The following is a 15,917-nucleotide window of genomic DNA, read 5'->3' as shown; positions in this document are numbered from 1 at the left end:
AGTTAAATGAGACATCTCTTGTCGCTCTGCAATTCACCGGTAAAACTCAGCGGGCATTCAGGGGACCGTTCCACCATTCCTGAGTAACTATCCTCAGCAAATATCCAGGAGATTGCCCGCGATGCTGGATGTACCAAAATATATATTGAGGAACGCCGCTGTAAGTGCAGTTCAGTGTTGTGCGCTGTCCTTCCTGAACCGTTGATTCACGAGGGTCCTGAGTAACTGAATCTTGCCCACTCGTTCCTGCAACAAAGGACAGAGTTGATCAACAGCCTGAACTAGCATTGGAACCACGAGACACACACTGGTCACATGCGGAAACTCACCGGTCAGCGCGGCCAATATAATCAGGATGCAAATCAGGGAGAACATGGTGTTCGGCTTCAGGCTCGATTAGGAGGCACACTACTTTCAGGAGGTTGATACTGCTTGACCGATATTGGAGATCAGATCCCGGTCACCTTCACTCTGTGTAGAACAGGGGGCGTCGTTTCTGCTGAAGTGTTGGCTGGTAAATTACAGCCGAGCCAATCACGCTACCAATCAGAACGGCCCACGGTTCAGTTTTTCTCAGAGGCGGTTTCTCCGTCTCTTTACATTTCCCAACTCTCTCTCCTCGCCATCAGCCCGCCGCACCCTCGATCTCTCTCTCTCCCTCACACACTCTCCATTTCTCCCACATTCATCACCATTCTCCTCTCTCCCTCTCTCGTTCTTTCTCCCGCCTCTCTTTCCCTCCCCGTTCTCTTTTCCTTTCTGCTTCTCCCCACGTAACTCCTTCTCTCCGCTCCTTGCTCTTTCTCTTCATCTACCTTCTTTCTCATTCACCTCCTCACATCCCGCCAACGCAACCATCGCTGAACCCATCAGAGCACCAATTCGAAGGAGCGTTGGCTCAGCTTCTCCGCTTGATTGTCTTCCCGTCCCCTCCCTCTTCCTTTACCCACTCGTTCTCTCTTCCTCTGCCACCCACCACCCACCCCCCCCTCCCTCTCTCTCTCTCTCTCTCTCTCTCTGTCTCTCTCTCCCTCGCACTCTCCCCCCCCCCCATTCCCTTTATGCCCGCTGCTTCTCATTGCATGCCCCTTTCTTTCGTTGCGTCCATGTCTTCCTATCTCTCCATCAGTCTCTCCCTCTCTCCCATTTCCTCTCTCTCCATCCTCTCTCCCCTTTCTCTATTTCTTCCTCCTCTCCCTTAACCTCTCTCCCCCTCCCCCCTCTCTCTGTCCGCCCACTCCATAGCTCTTGCATTTCTCTCTCGCCGGGATCCCAAGGTGAAAGGGAAAAGATTTAATAGGAATGTGAGGGGGAGCGTTTTCACGTAAATGGTGGTGGGTGTATGGAACAAGCTGCCAGAAGAGCTAGTTGAGGCAGGGAAATCCAAACGCTTAAGAAACAGTTAGACAGGTACATGGATGGGTCAAGTTTGGAGGGATATGGACCAAGCGCAGGTAGGTGGGACTAGTGTAGCTCGGACATGTACGCCGGTGTGGGCAAGGTGGGTCGAAGGATCAACACTTTCACTCTATGACTCTATATGCAACGTTGCTCCATTACAGCTTCCATAAACCCGGTGGGCTGGAGAGCCTCCTTTTACCCATTCTACGATTTACTTATATTTCTATGCTTCATCTATATTGTCGGCATCACGTTCATCGCTGCATGGTCACCAATAAATGAAGCTACTATCACGAGTAATTGAAGCTATCATAGGTCGTAATGTAATGGGCGATGTGGCCGAGTGGTTAAGGTTTCAGACTGCCATTCCATTTTGTTGTGCACGCCTTGGTTCGAATCTTACCCATGTCATTAAGCCACCTTTCATTTAATGAGGTTGGTACAAAACCATTATCAAGAGCTTAATTACTCAAGGAACAAGTTTGTAATTTAAGAAACTGCAGACCTGGGAAAGCGGAAGTGGAGAGTGATTTCCGGAAATAGTCTATTGTGGCAGCATCCGTACAGACAAATCGCTTCTGGAATTTCATCGGCGCTCTCTCTTTCTCTCTCTCTCTCTCTCTATCTCTCCATCTTCCTCGCGTTCTGCAATTCACTTGTTCAACTCGCTCACTGACATTCTCTCATTGAATTCGCATTCGCACCAGTTACTCGCCAATCTGAAACATGCTCATTAATCGCCACTGTGGTTTACTGTTATTGAGCCAATCTCCGATTGACGCTAAGAGGTTTAGTTTTATTAATGTCACGTGTGCCGAGGCGCGGTGAAAGGCTTTGCTTTTAATATTATTCGACCAACTCCTATAATACCACACTACAGTGCGCAGAATATAGTTCTCAGCATTGTCGCGCTTCAGGTCCATGGCCAAACCCCAATGTCTGCAATGCGCCAGAGGTGAATCAGCCGATATGTAGAAATAAAGAACAGCCGATGCTGGTGTATACGACAGATAAACACGAAGCGCTGCAGAAACTGAACGTGTCACGCTGCATTTCTGGGGGGGGGGGGGAAAGACTTGGTGACATTTCGGGTCAGGATCCTCCAACATTGTCTCACGAAAGGATCGCGACCAGAGGGTCACCCATCTTTCTTCCCAGAGATGCTGCCTGATCGGCTCAGTTACAGCAGCATTTTGTGTACATCTTTCAATCGCACAGTACCCTAGCTGATGGAAGGGCCGTTCTGAAGCCCGATAACAGAGGGAAAGAAGCTGTTCCCGAGTTTGGTGCTGCGCGCTTTCAGGATTCGGTGCCTTCTGCCGGAAGGGAGCGATAAGAAGAAGGAATGACCGGGGTGCCGCAAGACATTGATAACCTATATGTTTATCCGAGGGAGCGGGAGGAAGAAGGAATGGCCTTCTAGACTCTTACTGAAATTATATTTTCTCAAGTCATCTGTACTGGTACATCTTATGGAATGGTTACTATACTTGCAATGTCACTGTACATCCATATCCCCCCGTCTCTCGCTGTTTTACCTCAATTAATTCAATATACCAGGGAAATTTGATTATTGCGTGAAATGCTTTGCAAACCTCGTACTACTTCCCGTTGTTACGAGTTAAATTCAACGACCATCCCTCAACTTTGGCGGAATATTGTTGCAGAGTTTCGCCCCCCTTGAGGGGACCACGTGACGCTCCTTGGTTTCAATTGTGTGCGTCCCTTCCGGTTTTCCGGCTCGGCGCGCCGCCTAGCGGGCGCTCAGCGCTACAACCAGAGACGGTTTTTGTCCGGATCTGCCGTCTCCCTTCAACAGTGTGGGGTCCATGGCACAGAGATACACGGCGGAGTCGGACATCAGAGCCCCGGAGAGGGTCAAATGAGACAGCTTCTTGTCATTCTGCCAATCACCGGTGAACCTCAGCGGGCATTCTGCAGACCGTTCCACCGTTCTTGAGTAACCTATCCTCAGCAAGTATTCAGGATATTGCCCGCGATGTTGAATGTACCAAAATATATATGAAGGAGCGCCGCTGTAAGTACAATTCAGTGTTGTGCCCTGTCCTTCTTCAACCGTTGATTCAGAAGGGTCCTGGGTCACTGAATCCCGCCCCTCCGTTGAAGGGAGACCTGATAAAAGTAAATGCAATTATGATAGACGGAGACGGTCAGATCCCTTTCCCCGGGGTAGAAATGTCAAAGGCATTAAGGTGAAGGGGAAAACATTTAATAGGAATCTGATGGGTAACTTTTACACACAAAGGATAGTGCGTGCATGGAACGACCTGCCAGAGGAGGTAGTTGAGGAAGTGAAAATCCTAATCATTGAGAAACAGTTACCCATCAGTTAGATATGGATAGGCCCGGCTTAGAGGGATAAGGGCCAAACACGGGCTGGTGGGACTGGAGTAGCTGGGTTGCGTTGGCCGGTGTGGGCAAGTTCGGCAGAAGGGCCTGTTTCTACGCTGTATCACTCTCTGACTCTATGACTATACAAACAGAGGGCATGACGTCGTCAGAGAGGAATATTTCAAATGAGAATCAATTAGGAACTCACCTGTTCCGAAGGCCAATAGAAGCGGAAGTGAAGACAGAAAGCGCATGCTGTCCAGTCTAACGTCAGCTGCGAAATCAGAATATTTCTTCAGACATGAACGCGGGATAACCAAGGTGAGAAGCGAATTTCAAATCACCGGGGCAAACTTCAACTTATGTTGATGGGAGGGGCCCTGTCCTTCCGTTGATTTTCACGTCATCTCACTCTTGACAACCCAAGTGGAGAATTCAGAAAAGATCGGAGTAGAATTATCCCATTCTGCCCATCAAGTCTACTCCGCCATTCAATCATGGCTGACATATCGCACCCTCCTAACCCCATTCTCCTGTCTCCTCCCCATAACCTCTGACACGCGTACTCATCAAGCATCTACCTATATCTGCCTTAAATATATTCACTGACGTTGCCTCCACAGCTTCTGTGGCAATGAATTCCACATATCCACCACCATATGAATGAAGAAATTCCTTCCCATCTCCTTCCTAAAAGAGCGTCTTTTAATTCTGAGACTATGACCTCCAGTCATTGACTCTCACATGAGCGGAAACTTCCACTCTACCCTACATTTGACTATTCTGTACTCCAATGATGTCTCCCCACCCCCCTAATTCTTCTAAACTACAGCGAGCATAGGCCCAGTGCCGTCAAACGATCGTCATATGTAAACCCATGATTCCTGGGATGATTTTTGTAAACCTCCTCTGGACCCTCTCCAGAGCGAGCACATCCTTCCTCAAATATCGTGCCCAAAGTTGCCCACAACATTCCGAATGCGGCCTAACCTGCGCCTTAAAACACTCAACGTTACATCCCGATTTTTCTATACAAGCTCTCTCGAAATAAATGCGAACATTCCGTTTGATTTCTATACTATTGATTCGACTTACAGATTAACTTTTGGGGGGATCCTGCACGTACCAGCGCTCCCACGTCCCTTTGCCCCTGCGATTTCTGGAGTCTCTCACCATGTAGAAAATAGTCCACGCCATTATTCCCACCACCAAATCCATGACTCACACATCGCTACATTAGATTCCATCTGCCACTTCTCTGCCCACTCTCCAAACCTGTCCAAGTCCTTCTGCAGAGTCCCGGCATCCTCCACACAACCTGCCCCATCCAACTATTTTCATATCATCCGTAACTGGCCATAAAGCCTTCAATCCCCTCGTCCACATCAATAATATACAACGTGAAGAGTAGGGGCCCCAGCACCGGACCTTGCTCGTCATTGGCAGCCAACCAGAAAACCCCCCATTCATTGCATCTCTTTGCCCGGTTGACCGGGCTCGACGCGCCCTCTACCGACCGCTCACTGCAACAACTACAGCCGGTTTTTGACCGGATCCGCCGTCTCCCTGCTACAGTGTGGGGTTCATGGCACAGAGATACACGGCGGAGTCGGACACAAGAGCCCCGGAGAGAGTTAAATGGGACATCGCTTTGTCTTTCTGCAAATCACCGGAGAATCTGAGCGGGCATTCTGGAGACCGTTCCACCATTCCTGAGTAACCTATCTTCAGCAAGTATTCAGGAGATTCTCCGCGATGCTGAATGTACCAAATTATATATGTAGGAGAGCCGGTGTAAACGCAGTTCAGTGTTGTGTTCTGTCCTCCTTCAACCGTTGATTCAGGAGGGTCCTGGGTCACTAAATCTTGTGCCTTCGTTGAGGGGAGACCTGAAAGAAGTTAATAAAATTATGAGAGACATAGATAGGGTAGACAGTCAGATCTCTTTCTCCGCGGGTGGAAATGTTAAAGACTTTAAGGTGAAGTGGAAAAGATTTAATAGGAATCCGAGGGGTACATTTTTCACACAAAGGATGGTAGGTGCATGGAAACATCTGCCAGAGGTGGTACTTGAGTCAGTGAGCATCCTAATCTTTGAGGAACAATCAGACTGCTACATGGATAGGCCGGGTGCAGAGTGATATGGGCCAAACGCGGGCAGATGGGGCAGGTAGGCCGATGTGGACAAGTTGGGCAGAAGGGCTTGTTTATACGCTGTATCACTCTGACTCTTTGACTATATAAATAGAGGGAATGACGGCGTCAGAGAGGAGTACTTCAAGGAGAAACAATTAGGAACTCACATGTGCCAAAGGCCAATAGAATCGGAAGTGAAGACAGAAAGAACATCCTGTCCAGTCTAACTTCAGCTGCAAAATCAGAATATTTCTTCAGACGTGAACGAGGGATAACCAAGGTGAGAATAGAAATTCAAATCACCGTGGCATCCTTCAACTTCTGTTGATGGGAGGGGTCTTGTCGTGCTGCACGATTGGCTGGTCAACCGGAACCCCGACGGGCGTCAGTTGTGTTTCCGGCCGTCTCTCTGGTTCGGGAACGGACTTTGCCCTGTCACGAAATCCGTCTGAAAAGTAACATTTTCTAACTAGACCTGGTTAATTCAGTAGGTTACAATTCCGTGCAGCGTAGGTTCACTAGGTTAATTCCCGGAATGGCGGGACTGTCGTATGTTGAAAGGCTGGAGCGATTGGGCTTGTATACACTGGAATTTAGAAGGATGAGGGGGGATCTTATTGAAACATATAAAATAATTAGGGGATTGGACACATTAGAGGCAGGAAACGTGTTCCCAATGTTGGGGGAGTCCAGAACAAGGGGCCACAGTTTAAGAATAAGAGGTAGGCCATTTAGAACGGAGATGAGGAAGAACTTTTTCAGTCAGAGAGTGGTGAGGGTGTGGAATTCTCTGCCTCAGAAGGCAGTGGAGGCCAGTTCGTTGGATGCTTTCAAGAGAGAGCTGGATAGAGCTCTTAAGGATAGCGGAGTGAGGGGGTATGGGGAGAAGGCAGGAACGGGGTACTGATTGAGAGTGATCAGCCATGATCGCATTGAATGGCGGTGCTGGCTCGAAGGGCGGAATGGCCTACTCCTGCACCTATTGTCTATTGTCTATTGTCTATTTTCTCGTCATCTCACTCTTGACAACACAAGTGGAGAATTCATAAGAGATCGGAGTAGAATTAGGCCATTCGGCCCATCAAGTAGAAAGTAGTATATGCCATTAATCCTACCACCAAAATCCATGACTCCAGTTTTTGCTACACTAGATTCCATCTGCCACTTCTCTGCCCACATTCCCAACCTGTCCAAGTCCTTCTGCAGAGTCCCTGATTTCTCCACACAACTTGCCCCTCCGACTGTTTTCATATCATCCATAACTTGGCCACAAAGTCTTCAATCACCTCGTCCACATCAATAATATACAACGTGAAGAGTAGCGGCCCCAGCACCGACCCTTGCAGGAACTCCGCTTGTCATTGGCAGCCAACCGGAAACCCCCCATTCATTGCATCTCTTTGCCCGGTTGACCGGGCTCGTCGCGCCCTCTAGCGAGCGCTCACTACAACAACTACTGTCGGTTTTTGTCGGGATCCGCCGTCTCCCTGCTACAGTGTGGGGTTCATGGCACAGAGATACACGGCGGAGTCGGACACAAGAGCCCCGGAGAGAGTTAAATGAGACATCGCTTTGTCTATCTGCCTATCACCGGTAAACCTCAGGGGGCATTCCGGAGAGCGGTCCACCTTTCCTGAGTAATCTATCCTCAGCAAGTATTCAGGATATTCTCCGCGATGCTGAATGTACCAAAATATATATGAAGGAGAGCCGGTGGAAACGCAGTTCAGTATTGTTTTCTGTCCACCTTCAACCGTTGATTCAGGAGGGTTCTGGGTCACTGAATCCAGAGCCTTCGTTGAGGGGAGACCTGAAAGAAGTTAATAAAATTATGAGAGACATAGATAGGGTAGACAGTCAGATCCCTTTCTCCGCGGGTGGAAATGTCAAAGACTTTAAGGTGAAGTGGAAAAGATTTAATAGCAATCCGAGGGGTACCTTTTGCGCACAAAGGATGGTAGGTGCATGGAACCAGCTGCCAGAGGAGGTAGTTGAGTCAGTGAACATCCTGATGTTTGAGGAACTGTTAGACAGGTACGTGGATAAGCCGGGTTTAGAGTGATATGGGCCAAACGCGGGCAGATGGGACTGGAGTAGCTGGGGCATATAGGCCAATGTGGGCATGTTGGGCAGAAAGGCTTGTTTCTACGCTGTATCACTCTCTGACCCTATGACTATATAAATAGCGGGCATGACGTCAAGGTCAGAGCGGTATATTTTCAAGGAGCAACAATTAGGAACTCACCTATTCCAAAGGCCAATAGAAGCGGAAGTGAAGACAGAAAGAGCATGCTGTCCAGACTAACGTCAGCTGCGAAATCAAAATATTTCTTCAGACGTGAACGCGGGATAACCAAAGTGAGAAGAGAAATTCAAATCACCGGGGCAACCTTCAACTTATGCTGATGGGGGTGTGGGGCTTGTCGTGCTGCACGATTGGAAAATATTTAATAGGAATCCGAGGTGTACATTTTTCACGCAAAGGATGGCAGCTGCAGAGAACCAGCTGCGAGAGGAGGTAGTTGAGTCAGTGAACATCCTGATGTTTGAGGAACAATTAGACAGTTTCATGGATTAACCGGGTTTAGAATGATATGGGCCATACGCGGGCAGATGGGACTGGAGTAGCTGGGGCAGGTAGGCCGATGTGGGCAAGTTGGGCAGAAGGGCTTATTTCTACGCTGTATCACTCTCTGACTCTTTGATTATATAAATAAAGGGCATGACGTCGTCAGAGAGGAATATTTTCAAGGAGAAACAATTAGGAACTCACCTGTTCCGAAGGCCAATAGGAGCGGAAGTGAAGACAGAAAGCGCATGCTGTCCAGTGTAACGTCAGCTGAGAAATCAGAATATTTCTTCAGACGTGAACGCGGGATAACCAAGGTGAGAATAGAAATTTAAATCACCGGAATAACCTTCCACTTATGTTCATGGGAGGGGCCCTGTCCTGCTGCACGATTGGCTGGTCAACTGGAACCCCGACCGGCATCAGTTGTGTTTCCGGCCATCTCTCTGGTTCGGGGACCGACTTTGCCCTGTAACAAAATCCATCTGAAAAGTAACATTTTCTAACTAGACCTGGTTAGGATACAATGCCGTTGATTTTCTCGTCATCTCACTCTTGACAACCCAAGTGGAGAATTCATAAGAGATCGGAGTAGAATTAGGCCATTCGCCCCATCAAGTAGAAAGTAGTATATGCCATTAACCCTACCACCAAAATCCATGACTCCATACTTTGCTACACGAGATTCCATCTGCCACTTCTCTGCCCACTCTCCCAACCTGTCCAAGTCCTTCTGCGGAGTCCCTGATTTCTCCACAGAACCAGCCACTCCAACTGTTTTCATATCATCCGTAACTTGGCCACAAAGTCTTCAATCCCCTCGTCCACGTCAATAATATACAACGTGAAGAGTAGCGGCCCCAGCACCGGCCCTTGCAGGAACTCCGCTCGTCACTGGCAGCCAACCAGAAAACCCCCCATTCATTGCAACTCTTTGCCCGGTTGACCGGGCTCGACGCGCCCTCTAGCGAGCGCTCACTGCAACAACTACAGTCGGTTTTTGTCGGGATCCGCCGTCTCCCTGCGACAGTGTGGGGTTCATGGCACAGAGATACACGGCGGAGTCGGACACAAGAGCCCCGGAGAGAGTTAAGTGAGATATCGTCTTGTCTCTCTGCCAATCACCGGAGAATCTCAGCGGGCATTCTGTAGACCGTTCCACCATTCCTGCGTAACCTATCCTCAGTAAATATTCAGGAGATTCTCCGCCATGCTGAATGTACCAAAATATAAATGTAGCATCGCCGGTGTAAGTACAATTCATTGCTGCGGTCTGTCCATTTTCCACCGTTAATTCAGGAGGGTCCTGGGTCACTGAATCCAGAGCCTTCGTTGAGGGGAGACCTGAAAGAACTTAATAAAATTATGAGAGAAATAGATTGGGTAGACAGTCAGATCCCTTTCTCCGCGGGTGGAAATGTTAAGGACTTTAAGGTGAAGTGCAAAAGATTAATAGGAATCCGAGGGGTACATTTTTCACACAAAGGATGGTAGGTGCATGGAAACATATGCCAGAGGAGGTAGTTGAGTCAGTGAGCATCCTAATCTTTGAGGAACAATTAGACAGGTACGTGGATAGGCCGGGTGCACAGTTTTATGGGCCAAACGCGGGCAGATGGGACTGGAGTACCTGGGGCAGGTAGCCCGATGTGGGCAAGTTGGGCAGAAGGGCTTGTTTCTACGCTGTATCACTCTCTGACTCTTTGACTATATAAATAGAGGGCATGACGGCGTCAGAGAGGAGTATTTCAAGGAGAAACAATTAGGAACTCGCCTGTTCCAAAGGCCAATAGAAGCGGAAGTGAAGACAGAAAGCGCATCCTGTCCAGTCTAACGTCAACTGCGAAATCAGAATATTTCTTCAGACGTGAACGAGGGATAACCAAGGTGAGAATAGAAATTCAAATCACCGTGGCATCCTTCAACTTATGTTGGTGGGAGGGGTTCTGTCCTGCTGCACGATTGGCTGGTCAACCGGAACCCCGACCGACGTCAGTTGTGTTTCCGGCCATCTCACTGGTTCGGGGACCGACTTTCACCTGTAACGAAATCCGTCTGATAAGTAATATTTTCTAACTAGACCTGGTTAATTCAGTAGGTTACAATTCCGTTGATTTCCTCGTCATCTCACTCTTAACAAACCAAGTAGATAATTCAGAAGAGATCGGAGTAGAATTATCCCATTCTGCCCATCAAGTCTACTCCGCCATTCAATCATGGCTGACATATCGCACCCTCCTAACCCCATTCTCCTGTCTCCTCCCCATAACCTCTGACACGCGTACTCATCAAGCATCTACCTATATCTGCCTTAAATATATTCACTGACGTTGCCTCCACAGATTCTGTGGCAATGAATTCCACATATCCACCACCCTATGAATCAAGAAATTCCTTCCCATCTCCTTCCTAAAAGAGCGTCCTTTAATTATGAGGCTATGACCTCCAGTCATTGACTCTCACATGAGCGGAAACTTCCACTCTACCCTACCTTTGACTATTCTGTACGTTTCAATGAGGTCTCCCCACCCCCCTAATTCTTCTAAACTACAGCGAGCATAGGCCCAGTGCCGTCAAACGACCGTCATACGTAAACCCATGATTAATGGGATGACTTTTGTAAACCTCCTCTGGACCCTCTCCAGAGCGTGCACATCCTTCCTCAAATATGGTGCCCAAAGTTGCCCACAATATTCCGAATGCGGCTTAACCTGCGCCTTAAAACACTCAACATTACATCCCGATTTTTCTATACAAGCTCTCTCGAAATAAATACGAACATTCCGTTTGATTTCTCTACTATTGATTCGACTTACAGATTAACTTTTTGGGGGATCCTGCACGTACCAGCACTCCCAAGTCCCATTGCCCCTGCGATTTCTGGAGTCTCTCACCATGTAGAAAATAGTCATTATTCCCACCACCAAAATCCATGACTCCACGCATTCCATCTGCCACTTCTCTGCCCACTCTCCAAACCTGTCCAAGTCCTTCTGCAGAGTCCGTGCATCCTCCACACAACCTGCCCCATCCAACTATTTTCATATCATCCGTAACTGGCCACAAAGCCTTCAACCCCCTCGTCCACGTCAATAATATACAACGTGAAAAGTAGCGGCCCCAGCACCGGCCCTTGCAGGAACTCCGTTCGTCACTGGCAGCCAACCAGAAAACCCCCCATTCATTGCAACTCTTTGCCCGGTTGACCGGGCTCGTCGCGCCCTCTAGCAAGCGCTCACTGCAACAACTACAGCCGGTTTTTGTCGGGATCCGCCGTCTCCCTGCGACAGTGTGGGGTTCATGGCACAGAGATACACGGCGGAGACGGACACAAGAGCCCCGGAGAGAGTTAAATGAGACATCGTTTTGTCTCCCTGCAAATCAGCGGTGAACCTCAGCGGGCATTCTGGAGACCGGTCCATCTTTCCTGAGTAACCTATCCTCAGCAAGTATTCAGGAGATTCTCCGCGATGTTGAATATACCAAATTATATATGATGGAGAGCCGGTGTAAACGCAGTTCAGAGTTGTGGTCTGTCCTTTTTCAACCGTTGATTCAGGAGGGTCCTGTGTCACTGAATCTTGAGCCTTCGTTGAGGGGAGACCTGAGAGAAGTTAATAAAATTATGAGAGACATAGATAGGGTAGACAGTCAGATCCCTTTCTCCGCGGCTGGAAATGTCAAAGACATTAAGGTGAAGTGGAAAAGATTTAATAGGAATCCGAGGGGAACCCTTTTCACACAAAGGATGGTAGGTGCATGGAACCAGCTGCCAGAGGAGGTCGTTGAGTCAGTAAACATTCTGATGTTTGAGGAACAATTAGACAGCTACATGGATAGGCCGGGTGCAGAGTGATCTGGGCCAAACGCGGGCAGATGGGACTGGACTACCTGGGGCATGTACGCCGATGTGGGCAAGTTGGGCAGAAGGGCTTGTTTATACGCTGTATCACTCTGACTCTTTGACTATATAAATAGAGGGAATGACGGCGTCAGAGTGTAGTACTTCAAGGAGAAACAATTAGGAACTCACCTGTTCCAAAGGCCAATAGAATCGGAAGTGAAGACAGAAAGAGCATGCTGTCCAGTCTAACTTCAGCTGCGAAATCAGAATATTTCTTCAGACGTGAACGCGGGATAACCAAGGTGAGAATAGAGATTCAAATCACCGGGGCAACCTTTAACTTATGTTGATGGGGGGGGGGGGGGCTTGTAGTGCTGTACGATTGGCTGGTCAACCGGAACCCCGACCGGCGTCAGTTGTGTTTCCGGCCATCTCTCTGGTTCGGGAATCGACTTTCGCCTGTAACGAAATCCGTGTGAAAAGTAACAATTTCTAACTAGACCTGGTTAATTCAGTAGGATACAATTCCCATTGATTTTCTCGTCATCTCACTCTTGACAACCCAAGTAGAGAATTCATAAGAGATCGGAGTAGAATTAGGCCATTCGGCCCATGATGTAGAAAGTAGCATATGCCATTAACCCTACCACCAAAATCCATGACTCCATACTTTGCTACACCAGATTCGATCTGCCACTTCTCTGCCAACTCTCCCAACCTGTCCAAGTCCTCCTGCAGAGCCCCTGGGTTCTCCATACAACCTGCCCCTCCGACTGTTTTCATATCATCCGTAACTTGCCCACAAAGTCTTCAATCCCCTCGTCCACATCAATAATATACAACGTGAAGAGTAGCGGCACCAGCACCGGCCCTTGCAGGAACTCCGCTAGTCACTGGCAGCCAACCAGAAACCCCCCCCCCCACCCCCCCCCCCCCCCCCCCCCCATTCATTGCAACTCTTTGCCCGGTGACAGGGCTCGACGCGCCCTCTAGCGAGCGCTCACAGCAACAACTACAGCCGGTTTTTGACCGGATCCGCCGTCTCCCTGCTACAGTGTGGGGTTCATGGCACAGAGATACACAGCGGCGTCGGACACAAGAGCCCCGGAGAGAGTTAAATGAGACATCGTCTTGTCTCTCTGCCAATCACCGGAGAATCTCAACGGGCATTCTGGAGACCGTTCCACCATTCCTGAATAACCTATCCTCAGCAAGTATTCAGGAGATTCTCCGCGATGCTGAATGTACCAAAATATAAATGTAGCATCGCCGGTGTAAGTACAATTCAGTGCTGCGGTCTGTCCATCTTCCACCGTTGATTCAGAAGGGTCCTGGGTCACTGAATCCAGAGCCTTCGTTGAGGGGAGACCTGAAAGAAGTTAATAAAATTATGAGAGACATAGATAGGGTAGACAGTCAGATCCCTTTCTCCGCGTGTGGAAATGTTAAAGACTTTTAGGTGAAGTGGAAAAGATTTAATAGGAATCCGAGGGGTACATTTTTCACACAAAGGATGGTAGGTGCATGGAAACATCTGCCTGAGGAGGTAGTTGAGGCAGTGAGCACCCTAATCTTTGAGGAACAATTAGACAGCTACTTAGATAGGCCGGGTGCAGAGTGATATGCGCCAAACGCGGGCAGATGGGACTGGAGTACCTGGGGCAGGTAGGCCGATGTGGGCAAGTTGGGCAAAAGGGCTTGTTTCTACGGTGTATCACTCTCTGACTCTTTGACTATATAAATAGAGGGCATGACGGCGTCAGAGAGGAATATTTCAAGGAGAAACAATTAGGAACTCACCTGTTCCAAAGGCCAATAGAAGCGGAAGTGAAGACAGAAAGCGCATGCTGTCCAGTCTAACGTCAGCTGCGAAATCAGAATATTTCTTCAGACGTGGACGCGGGATAACCAAGGTGAGAATAGAAATTCAAATCACCGGAATAACCTTCAACTTATGTTGATGGGAGGGGCCCTGTCCTGCTGCACGATTGGCTGGTCAACCGGAACCCCGACCGGCATCAGTTCTGTTTCCGGCCATCCATCTGGTTCGAGGACCGACTTTCACCTGTAACGAAATCCGTGTGAAAAGTAACATTTTCTAACTAGACCTGGTTAATTCAGTAGGTTACAATTCTGTTGATTTTCTCGTCATCTCTCTCTTGACAACCCAAGTGGAAAATTCATAAGGGATCCGAGTAGAATTACGCCATTCGGCCCATCATAATAGATTATGAGGGAAAACTGGCAAGGAACATAAAAACTCACGGCAAAAGCTTTTATAGATATGCGAAGAGAAAAAGATTAGTTAAGACAAATGTAGGTCCCTTGCAGTCGGAAACAGGTCAATTGATCATAGGGAACAAGGAGATGGCATACCAATTGAACAAATACTTTGGTTCTGTCTTCACTAAGGAAGACATAAACCGCCTGCTGGAAATAGCGGGGGACCGGGGGTCTAATGAGATGGAGGAACTGAGGGAAATCCAGGTTAGTCGGGAAGTGGTGTTAGGTAAATTAAAAGGATTAAAGGCAGATAAATCCCTAGGGCCACATAGGCTGCATCCCAGAGTGCTTAAGGAAGTAGCCTCAGAAATAGTGGATGCATTAGCGATAACTTTTCAAAATTCCTTAGATTCTGGAGTAGTTCCTGAGGACTGGAGGGTAGCTAATGTAACCCCACTTTTTAAAAAGGGAGGGAGAGAGAAAACGGGGTATTATAGACCAGTTAGCCTAACATCGGTAGTGGGGAAAATGCTAGAGTCCGTTTTTAAAGATGTGATAGCATCACATTTGGAAAGTGGTGAAATCATCGGACAAAGTCAGCATGGATTTACAAAAGGCAAATCATGTCTGACGAATCTTATAGAATTTTTCGAGGATGTAACTAGTAGAGTGGATAAGGGAGAACCAGTCGATGTGTTATATCTGGACTTTCAAAAGGCCTTCGACAAGATCCCACATAGGAGATTGGTGTACAAACTTAAAGCACACGGTATTGAGGGTTCAGTGTTGAGGTGGATAGAAAATTGGCTGGCGGACAGGAAGGAAAGAGTAGGAATAAACGGGTCCTTTTCGGAATGGCAGGCAGTGACTAGTGGGGTACCGCAAGGCTCAGTGCTGGGACCCCAGTTATTTACAGTGTATATTAATGATTTGGACGAGGGAATTGAATGCAACATCTCTAAGTTTGCGGATGATACGAAGCTGGGTGGCTGTGTTAGCTGCGAGGAGGATGCTAGGAGGCTGCAGAGTGACTTGGATAGATTAGGCGAGTGGGCAAATGCATGGCAGATGCAATATAATGTGGATAAATGTGAGGTTATCCACTTTGGCGGCAAGAACAGGAAAGCAGAGTATTACCTGCATGGTGATCGATTAGGAGAAGGGGAGATGCAACGTGACCTGGGTGTCATGGTGCACCAGTCATTGAAAGCAAGCGTGCAGGTGCAGCAGGCAGTGAAGAAAGCGAATGGTATGTTGGCATTCATACCAAGAGTATTTGAGTTTAGGAGCAGGGAGGTTCTACTGCAGTTGTACAGGGCCTTGGTGAGACCGCACCTGGAGTATTGTCTGCAGTTTTGGTCTCCTAATCTGAGGAAAGACGGTCTTGCCTTA

This window comes from Rhinoraja longicauda, chromosome 16 (genome assembly GCF_053455715.1).
Source record: "Rhinoraja longicauda isolate Sanriku21f chromosome 16, sRhiLon1.1, whole genome shotgun sequence".
In the NCBI taxonomy this organism is placed as follows: domain Eukaryota; kingdom Metazoa; phylum Chordata; class Chondrichthyes; order Rajiformes; family Arhynchobatidae; genus Rhinoraja; species Rhinoraja longicauda.
Note: the sequence above shows the minus strand (reverse complement) of the source record.